General features: G+C 48.1%; 1 long non-coding RNA gene across 1 annotated transcript; it reads right to left on the bottom strand.

Annotated features, from left to right (window-relative positions):
• Positions 1-6,289: 6,289 nt before the first annotated feature.
• Positions 6,290-7,481, bottom strand: LOC138657404 (uncharacterized). The gene is made up of 4 exons (XR_011317048.1): positions 7,004-7,481; positions 6,664-6,750; positions 6,441-6,581; positions 6,290-6,364 (listed from the first exon to the last, which is right to left on the bottom strand). It is a non-coding gene; the product is annotated as an uncharacterized lncRNA (long non-coding RNA).
• Between the last annotated feature and the right edge of the window lie 3,905 nt (positions 7,482-11,386).

Genomic DNA, 11,386 nt, shown 5'->3' on the forward strand with positions numbered 1-11,386 from the left:
TGTGTCTGGACAAAGTGAGCATCCACCAGACAGACACCTGCTCGACTGTCCACAAACACCAGAATTGTCTCATTAACCCCTCCAACCACCACTTCAGCAGGGATGGTGACCTGAGATAAGAAGATGGAGGAAATATACACTCCCTGATTGCCTCCCTCCACACGACCAGGGGGACGCGGCTTCAGACTGGATGATGGTATTTTGGCGTGACCAGGGCAGACATTGATGTAATGACCAGTCTGCCCACAGTAAAAACATGCCCCCACACCATGATGGACCACACGCAACCCTGTTTGGGAACAAACTCCTCCCACCTGCATGGGTTTGCTTGCCTGCACCGGTGTGTCCTCTCTAGCAAGGAAAACAGGGAATATTAGGTATATTCCTCTCCCTCAAGCGTCTATTTACCTGAATGGCAAGGGACATGGCGGCCCCAAGTGACCTGGGGTCGTGTACTGCACCAAAGAATCCTGAAACCTTTGGGACAGACCCTGCATAAAATGGCTCCTAAGGGCAGGATCATTCCACTTTGTCAGTGGCCCACCTCCTGAACTCTGATTCCTTCAAGACCCATTCTTGATTTTACGGAGTCAGGATTCTGCCAGAGAGATGCCATCAGGATCACCATTAGTGATGATGAGCGAATATACTCGTTACTTGAGATTTCCAGCGCACACTCGGGTGTCCTCCGAGTATTTTTTAGTGCTCGGAGATTTAGTTTTCATCGCCGCAGCTGAATGATTTACAGCTGCTAGCCAGCATAAGTACATGTGGTGGTTGCCTGGTTGCTAGACAATCCCCACATGTTATCAAGCTGACTAACAGATGTAAATCATTCAGCTGCGGTGTTGAAAATTAAATCTCTGAGCACTTACAAATACTCGGAGGACACCTGAGCGTGCTCGAGAAATCTCGAGTAATGAGTACACTTGCTCATCACTAATCACCATACACCAGCGCCAACGCCGTGAAAAACTCATCCAGCGACCGTAAAAATGGTGAACTGGTCGGCAAGGAGAAGGCCCAAGATTGGGGATCACCCTTGTGAAGGGAGACTATAATCCCCACCCGTTGTTTCTCACTCCCTGATGGACGAGGGCAGAGCCTTAAGTACAACTTGCAGACTTCCTTAAAAAACAAAAATGTATCTCTCCCTCCAGAGAACCTGTCAGGGAGAGATATCTTGGGTTCTGGTTGAGGATGCACCCGAGCCGAGGCAGAGAACCCCAACAACTGCTGAAGCTGCTGCACCATCCCACCATGCAGACCGTTAAGCTCATCGGTGACGGACTGGAGAAGTTGGGAAAAGACCTGTATCTGAGACATGGCTCATCTGAAAAAAATGTAAGGTCGGTGTTAATGTCACGATGTGACTGGAGCGGTGTGACTTGACACCATGAATGGTCAGTCAACGGACAGCACAAACACACCAGGGAACACCAGGGAATCAATAACAACAGTGGGCCCTGTCGATAGGGAATGGGGGAATGGACACCTCCAGCACTCACCAGAGGATATGCCCTGATCGCGCTAATGTCCCTATATGGGTTCTTTCAATCTATTGCCGAGCAGGATACCTAATCCCTCACTTGCCCTGCATTTATCCCTAAGTAGGGAACTGGGAGGTGAGAGCACTGGTCCCATCGCTGCACTAATACAACAAAAGGAAAGGTAAGACAGTCAGCAAAAGGGACAGGGTAAGAAATGCAGCAGAGTAAGGCACCAAACAAGCAAAATCAGCAAAGCACCACTGCACCCAGTAGGCTCCTTGCTCCTACTTGGTCCCTGTAGAATGCACTAACACCGACAGCCAGCTGATGCATCAGGTGACCTCTTGAAGGATGGTGGGAGTGGTCACCACCCACATGGCTGGGAGGCCATGGATATTGTCCCCCCAGCCTAAAAACAGCAGCCACTTCAGGAGCTTTGACAACTGGGGGATCTAGGACATATTAGATGAATAGGCGCCCTGGAGTCCACTAGGGCGATACGATGATGAGCGGGCACACCTATATTGTGTGCATTTTAGGGTATGTGCACACATTGTGGATTCTCTGCGGATTTACAAGGTTTTTTGCGGTGCAGAAACGCTGCAGATCCGCAATTGATTTACTGTACAATATAAATCAATGAGAAAAAAAAAAGCTGTGCACACGTTGTGGAAAATCCAGTGCGGAAACGCTGCGTATTAAAAGAAGTAGCATGTCACTTCTTTTTTGCGGATCTGCAGCGTTTTTGTACCCATTTCATTATAGAAAACTGCAGGGGTAAAAAACGCAGTAAATCAGCAAAAAAAAAAACGCAGCAAAAACGCACAAAAAACGCTGCGGATCCGCACAAAAAAGCGACAAATCCGCAGCTGCGTTTTCTGCCAGGAGAGGCAGAATCCGCACCAGAAATTCCTAAGGCTAATGCGCAACGTGTGCACATGGCCTCATGCTGCTAACCTCCTCCGTCAGGTAGGAGGACATGCAGTATACAATAGAAAGGGAGGTCGCATCATTATCCCCATTGTTCTATGTTGTAAAAGTGTTCATTTGTGGCACTTGTACCAGTTATTACTGTATTTAATCAGAAGAATTTTTGTTTTATTTTTTATTATTAATAAAGTGCATATTTCAGGGAGAGGGGTTCTACTTTTTGTAAGACAGGTTTTTGAAATCCTCCACAATATATTGTTATCTTGCATCTATATTTATGTATTGATAATTGCAGAACAAAGGGAGAAGGCTCCGATTTACATCATAAGCTGCACAGTACGGGCATCGTTAGAAGTGACAAGGTTAAGCCCCAAGACATAGAGTGTGTTTTGCCAAAACGCCACCCCCTCCCCCCCCCCACAAAAAAAAAAAAACCTACATAGGACTGCAGGTTACATCTACTACATTATCTGTATTCAGACAGATATCACTGTGTTATCTGTGGTGTTACATAGGACTGCAGGTGACATCTACTACATTATCTGTACTCAGAGAGTTATCACTGTTATCTGTGGTGTTACATAGGACTGCAGGTGACATCTACTATATTATCTGTACTCAGAGAGTTATCACTGTGTTATCTGTGGTGTTACATAGGACTGCAGGTGACATCTACTACATTATCTTTAGTAGCATCTTTAGTAGCACCTTAAGGGGTGCACGTGTGTGGGGTCAGGCACGCGCATCTCGGCAGCAAAGCATCACGGCAGCTAAGCATACAGACGCCGCAGTTATTTCAACGGCCAAGAATTAACATCCATCTCCTCTCTTCATACAGGTACGAACATCTCTGTTAAGGTACCGTCACACAGTGCAATTTTGATCGCTACGACGGCACGATTTGTGACGTTCGAGCGATATAGGTACGATATCGCAGTGTGTGACACGCTCCTGCGATCAGGGACCCCGCTGTGAATCGTACGTCGTAGCACATCGTTTGAAACTTTCTTTCGTCGTCTAGTGTCCCGCTGTGGCGGCATGATCGCATGGTGTGACAAAGGTGTGCACGATATTGTATACGATGTAAAGGGCAGAGGATCTGGCTACGTAGGAGCGCTAAATTCTCCACCTCCCGTGTGCTGATTGGGCGGTACAATACTGTGCGCTCATTCGACAAAGGACTATTGTTCCCAGTGGATAAAACCGGAGCTGTCGAGCGCTCTATTCATTTCTCTCTGTAGCACGTGCTGGAAACAGAACTCCTAAATTCGCTGGATTCCCTGGACTTTTAACTACTAGACTTTTACCGCAAAAGGTATGTATAACGCTACAGCGTAGCATATGTTGCGCTTCAACGGGGATAAACGCTGGAGTGTGGTCGATTGTTCCTTTGAGTAGGGTAGGCCTGAGAGCCTCAGGTACACAGCTGTTGCGTGGCCCAATTAATTAATCCTTTTACAGATCGAGATGGTTGACTGCCCCATTTAATACCAGTAGTAACATATATAGTTATTAGATCAACGGTCAGAACATTGTTTTGTAAGCAGGTGTATTTATTGTAAGTTTGTTTTCTTTTTAGGAAGTATGCTCACTTCCGATGAGAGTTCTGTCGTTGCTGCTGCCCTGGTGTTTGAGGCAGCACGTCTCCAAGAGGAGAGACGTCCTAAACGAAAACGTCTCATGTGGACCCGGAGCTGGCTGCAGAAAAGATCCACATTGTCACACATGGGTCTCATAAGAGAGTTACGGGATAATAACCCTCATGATTTCCGAAACTACCTTCGGATGTCAGAGGAATCATTCAAGATAATACTGTCTGCTGTTACGCCACTCATACAAAGGCGTGATACGCCGATGCGTGCAGCCGTGCCCGTGGATGAAAGGTTGGCGGTGACACTGCGGTTCCTGGCTACAGGAAGGTCTCTTCAGGATTTGCAGTTTTCCGCAGCTGTTTCCAGACCTTTCCTGAGCGTTGTGATTCCGGAGACATGCGAGGCCATTGTGCAGAGCTTAAGGCATTATATGGAGGTACTACTATATTTTTTTGGCTGCTGTGTTATGTCAATATATTATACTAGCTATTGAACCAGTTCTACGCCCTGATGGCGAGCATTTCTATAGGTATATGTTCTACATCCTATCATGTGCTGCTCCCATCCTGCGCCCCCATTCAGACATGTGCTGCTGTGATCCTGCGCCTCCATTCTGACATGTGCTGCTACCATTTTGCGGCTCCATTCTGATATGTGCTGCTCCAACCCTGCGCCACCCTTTTTTATTTGCTGCTCCCAACGTAATTTTATTGATTCTATTATTTAGATATATTGTTTAGCACCCCCTCTGAGTCACCGAAGCCATCTGTAAAAAAAATGGCTGCCTGCATACTCTGTGTTGTTGACTTTGTTATACTAATCCATACTGCGCCTCAATCACTGTAGGATGTCCACATGAGAGTGTATGTGCATAATATATTTGACCTAATTTGTACATGTTTCCTTCTCATCTTGCAGTTTCCCAAGACGGCGGAGGACTGGAAGAGGATTGGTTCCGATTTTGATGAGCTGTGGCAGTTTCCAAACTGCGGTGGTGCATTAGATGGAAAGCATGTGCGCATCACGCAACCAGCCAACTCTGGATCATTTTTTTTCAACTACAAAGGATATTTCAGTGTGATCCTCATGGCCCTTGTCAATGCAAACTATGAGTTTGTCGATGTGGATGTTGGCATGAATGGTCGAGTCTCCGACGGTGGTGTTTTTGAACACACTTCATTTGGGGAAAGCTTGAGGAACAATGAACTGCTGTTGCCACTAAATGAAGACACAAAAGCAAACCTAAATTTTGTCTTCATCGCTGATGAAGCTTTCCCTCTTCATCCACATTTGCTGAAGCCATTTGCACAGAGAACACTCACACCGGAGCGCAGAATCTTTAATTACCGGTTGTCGAGGGCCCGTCGTGTGGTTGAAAATGCCTTTGGGATAATGGCAAATCGGTTTAGAGTGTTCCACACAGCTATCAACTTGAAGCTGCCGTCTATAGACTTTGTGGTTTTGGCATGCTGTGTGCTCCATAATTTCCTGAGACGTCATGATACGAGCTCCTATTCTCCTCCTTCGTTTATTGATGCAGTGGACGCACGAACCGGAGATATTGTGCCCGGGGAATGGCGTACACAACCTGAAAATTTTACAGCTCTTCAAGCTCTTGGATCTGGCAGACAGGCAGACGATGCAAGGGACTGTCGCGAAAAATACTGTCAGTACTTTAATGGTTCTGGAGCTGTACCGTGGCAGGATCGTGCCGTATAACATAAAAATTTGTTTTTTTGCTTTGCTGTCATATAAACCTCTCTAAATAACTTTAAATGTGATGCCTATACAATGGTGCTGTTAACCCTTATAGCTTGGTAAACATTAAAGAAAGAATGCGAAGATTTTTGGTTTTTTTTGTAACACTTCTTGGTTTTAAATTATTTTACAACAAAATATAACATAACCCCCCCACCAAAAAAAATATTATCTCCTGCCCAAGAGGTGTCGCAGCGTCACGCCCTGCTGCTCCACTTGACTCTGGAGGAGCGCTGCTGTCTGCTGCAGGAGCGCTGCTGTCCGCTCCAGTCGCAATTGTCTCGCCAGGAGCTCTCTTACGGTGGCCGTTTCTGTGGATAGAAGAGGTTGGAGAACCAACGTTGATTCCGCTGAAAATACATCTCGACCTCTGGGGCAGGACCAAATTTTCTGTGTTGCAAATTTCTATTTGGTCTGGCACCACAGGGCGATGTAAATTTTAATATATTTTACAGTTTTGGTTGTCTATGGTGACATCCAGCAGAAAACCACTCGCATTATCTTGATACTTACGGAGAAGGGACGCCGGTTCCTCATTGGCAGAACCAGAGCTGCTAATGTCCCATCCCAGCGATCTGGCCACTGCTGCAGCACCTAAAAGCAAATAATAACAGATCTGGTTAACTATGGAACACGCCGTTGGGAAGCGCTCGCAGTTTTGGTCACTTACGTATGTTAGCTTCTGGGGAGAATGCCGCGGACCCGGGGGAGGAAGAGGAGTGTCGAAAGGGAGGTGTTGAGGGTGGTGTAGGGGTGCGAGGCCGTCTGCTCTCTGGTGGTGGCGTGGTAGGCCGCTGGGTCATTACTGCGTCTGTAATGTATTCAAATATTTCCGCTACCCTCTTATGTCCCTTATGCAGTTGAAAAACTGTAATCAATGATTGTTAACTTACGTGACGTCCCGGGCTCTGGGCTCCCGCTGGTGGTGGATGCTGTGGTGCTGCTGGCAATGGCAGGTACCTGTTGCCGCCGCTGTCTCTCTACACAGAAAGTTAACAAACGCAATCTTTAAAAACACATGTAGAGTGCTGCAGATCAAAGCTAACAATATACTGAAACATAAAATTTATATCACACTTCACAGGGGTGCGAGGGTGCATGGTCGCAACAGATGGTGGAGGTGTGGTAGGCCGCTGGGTCATTACTGCGTCTGTAATGTCTTCAAATATTTCAGGTACCCTGTTATGTCCCGTGTGATGTTAAAAAAAATGCAATCAATGATTGTGAACTTACGTGATGTCCCGGACTGTGGGCTCCCACTGGTGCCTGAAGATGGGGTACTGGTGGCAATGGTGGGTCTCACTTGCCGCCGCTGTCTCTCTACACCTAAAGTAAAGAATCACAATGTTTACACACAAATGTTGAGTGCTGCAGAGCAAAGCTTACAATATACTCAAACATAAAATAGAGATCACACTTTACAGGGGTGCGATACTCTGACATGTCTGTGGGCTCTGGGGTTCAATGGTCTTCCTGTCTTTGGAAAACGTATTGTTTCATCTGTAGGCCAACCTCCTCCGTTAATATTTATGGGAAATTGAGAAAGTAAAAATTATGGACATCTTAATAATTTCAAGATGGAGGTTGAGATTAGGGAACCCGACAAGTTTTCTCACGGACAACGCATATTCTGCTTGGAGAATAACTAAATTGTACAAAAACGGGGCATGTGTTTTAATGCATTTGAGGTCACGTTGGCAACCATGAGCGCAAGACTCCCTCCCAAACCCCCCCCCCCCTCCTGACAGCGTGCATCTCCCAATCCCCCCATACTAGTACTTGCCTCGCCTTGCCTCTGCACGCAACTCCGCAAACATTTGTGGCGTTTTATAGCGGAGGTCAGCCCATTTTTTACGCAGCTGAAGCTGACTGCGGCAGACACCAAACCTCCTCTCCATCATTCTTGTTATTTGTCCAAGCACTTCTCGCTTGTGGATGTGTGGGTGGGCAGGGCGGCTCTCCAGACCCTCGTAATCCATGGCATCCATCTGTCTAATAAAAAAAAGGAGCTCTGGCTGCCCCAGAGGAGCAGAACGCATTCTCGCCGCCATTTTAGATGGAATGACCCTGAAGAGCAACGCCCAGAGGAGGAGCTGCGCTCCGCCGTCCTGCCGCGCCATTGGCATCGCAATAGCGTTGCCGTTTATGAACAGCGTCACATTTGTGACGACTGAGCGTTAAGAAAGGAACGCACATAGTAAATGCCGTTCGAAGGATCGTTATATAACGCCGGAGCGGCACGTAATGTACGCTCGTGGTCTATGACGGCGTGATGACGTTACAGCGTTCCTGCGTGCCTGCGCTAGCTTGTTTTTGTCCCCTGACATCGTGATAATGGCTGCCAGTCGCCGTGGTCCACCTATGGGCATCCCAGAGCTCAAGTTCCTTATTGGAACAATGGATCGGATGCAGTATGAAACCACAGGGACGGTGCTGCACCGCAACCAGCACAAGGAGGAAGTTGTCCGTGTGGTGTCTGAGGGCCTCAGGAAGCGGTTTGGGATAACTCGGACCAAGGCCCAGATTGTTAAAAAATGGGGCGATCTCAAGTCGAAAAGGCCAGAGCGCCTGCAGGAGCTTCGCCAGGAGATTAGCAGAGGTTAGTACTCAGGTACCCAAAAGTATGTTGGACAGCTATGGGACAGTTTGAACGTTGCAGAGCCACTATGTGCCACAGCTATGGGACAGTTTGAACGTTGCAGAGCCACTATGTGCCACAGCTATGGGACAGTTTCAACGTTGCAGAGCCACTATGTGTCACACCTATGGGACAGTATGAACGTTGCAGAGCCACTATGTGCCACACCTATGGGACAGTTTGAACGTTGCAGAGCCACTATGTGCCACAGCTATGGGACAGTATGAACGTTGCAGAGCCACTATATGCCACAGCTATGGGACAGTTTGAATGTTGCAGAGCCACTATGTGCCACACCTATGGGACAGTTTCAACGTTGCAGTGCCACAGCTATGGGACAGTTTGAATGTTGCAGAGCCACTATGTGCCACAGCTATGGGACAGTTTGAATGTTGCAGAGCCACTATGTGCCACAGCTATGGGACAGTTTGAATGTTGCAGAGCCACTATGTGCCACAGCTATGGGACAGTTTGAATGTTGCAGAGCCACTATGTGCCACAGCTATGGGACAGTTTGAACGTTGCAGAGCCACTATGTGCCACAGTTATGGGACAGTTTCAACGTTGCAGAGCCACTATGTGCCACAGCTATGGGACAGTTTGAACGTTGCAGAGCCACTATGTGCCACAGCTATGGGACAGTTTGAACGTTGCAGAGCCACTATGTGCCACAGCTATGGGACAGTTTGAATGTTGCAGAGCCAATATGTGCCACAGTTATGGGACAGTTTCAACGTTGCAGTGCCACAGCTATGGGACAGTTTGAACGTTGCAGAGCCACTATGTCCAACAGCTATGGGACAGTATGAACGGTGAAAAGTACTATGTGGCACAGCTAACTGCTGACCGAACTTTTTTTTTCCTTCACAGAGGCAAAGAGACAGCGCCGCCGTAGACACGAGGCATCACACACCGCCTCTGAAGTCCCAGAGCCCTCCGGGTCAAAGACAACTGATCCTAGTAGGTTCCCACAATAATGTGATTTGGATTTGGTTGCAGGTCCCCTCCTCCCCCCCCCCGGCAGCCAGTGTTGCCATATATGCTAACAGACCATCGCTTCAGCGGCAGAACGAAGCGGTCATGCCGACCAAACTGCGTCCCATCTACCACGCTGTAGCCCACCAGTCACGACCAGTCACAACAGCGTACCATCTGTCACATTGTAGCCCTCCAGTCACAACAGTGTACCATCCGCTTCGCTTCAGCGGTGGAACGAAGCACTCATGCCGTCCATACAGCGTTCCATCCACCACGCCCAAGCGGTTTACATACCTCGAAGCAGCGGTGCAAAGCGTGGTATATTCAGCGCAGTACAAAATTCCGATGTCCAGGTCCACCAAGTGTCCAAGTACGAAGTGAAGAAAGGAAATTTTGAAAGCAGTGAAGTGGCATTGGGAACAATAGCGCTCAGGTGACAAATTTTCCAACCAATTGTGTGCACAGAACCTGTGGCCTATCAGCACACTAGCTAGTAGCACAACACGCCCCTAGTGAACAACGTCACGCACAGATTATGCAAAATTTGCTCTGAATCGTCTTGTGTGACATGACCGTACGACTGTCCCATACGACTTCTACATCGCAAATACGTCATGAATTTATCGCTTCAGCGCCGTGCATCGTGTAGTGTGACCGCAGTCTACGATGTTTGAAACGATAATTAAGCGACGATGCAACGTCACAAATCGTGCCGTCGTAGCGATCAAAATTGCACTGTGTGACGGCACCCTTACTCGCTGTTATCTGCCGCCCCTAATCCTGCACCCTTCCCTTTAATGTGCCTGTTGACTGTATGCTAAATGCATTTGTTGCATTGTATTACTTACTGCTGTCCATCCATGCTGGGGTCCCAGGAGACATTATTGTGTTCAAGGTGTTAGAGCAAATGTTTGCAGCCGGGTCTAGTGCCTTTGATCTTGTAACCTCCCCCGGGGTGTTGGCCAATTGCTAATTTATCCCAAATAAGGACCCACAATCCCTCTCACCTGATCCTTTAGTCAGTCCTATAAATTTAGTAGCATCTTAAGGGGTGCACGTGTGTGGGGTCAGGCACGCGCATCTCTGCAGCAAAGCATCATGGCAGCTAAACATACAGACGCCGCAGTTATTTCAACGGCAGTTAGTCACGGCAGGAGTCAGGACCCCACTATATGTTCTGTTTCTTCTGGGTGTGTCTTCCGAGTAAGCACTTCTTATTACTTGGATCTAGCTTTCTATTAACCCATCTTACTTCTTTGCCATGTTTACCTGTGCCCCTACATTGTTTGCTCCACTAGTCCTCTCTCTCCTTCGCTATCACAAATCCCAGCACTCTCTAACCTAATAATCATCTCCCCTTCCCTCTTACCTCCCCACCTGTCCTCCTCTGCTGACCTGCTCCTCAACCTCAAATCTGTCCAACAAACACACAAAACAAGTCGGCCACTCTCTTTCTCCCACCTGCTCTCTCTCTCTCTCCTTCTCCTCACTGCTGGAGACATATCTCCCATCCCTGGACCCCCACATCTCATACCTCCCATTACTACTCCCTCCTATCACTCACTATCCAACATGAACTTCCGCACTCTTTCCAACATAAAACCCGTGCCCCTGACGCCCACCCCCCTGCTCCCTCTCTCTGGAGCACTCTGGAATGCCCGCTCAATCTGCAATAAGCTTCATGTGATTCACGACCTTTTTCTCTCCCGCAATCTTGCCTTCCTTGGCCTCACAGAAACATGGCTAACACCCTCTGACACCACCTTCCCTGCTGCGCTGTGTTACGGAGGCCTCCACTTCACCCACACCCCTCGACCCGGCAACAAACATGGTGGAGGAGTGGGTCTTCTCCTTTCTTCAAACTGCACCTCTAACCCAATCCCACCTCTTCCCTCCCTTGTCCTCCCCTCTTTTGAAGTCCATTCTGTCCGCATCTACTCTCCCTCCAACCTCCAAGTGGCCGTCATATACCGACCTCCGGGCCCGGCCACTGCCTTTAT

The sequence above is a fragment of the Ranitomeya imitator genome, chromosome 1 (genome assembly GCF_032444005.1).
Source record: "Ranitomeya imitator isolate aRanImi1 chromosome 1, aRanImi1.pri, whole genome shotgun sequence".
In the NCBI taxonomy this organism is placed as follows: domain Eukaryota; kingdom Metazoa; phylum Chordata; class Amphibia; order Anura; family Dendrobatidae; genus Ranitomeya; species Ranitomeya imitator.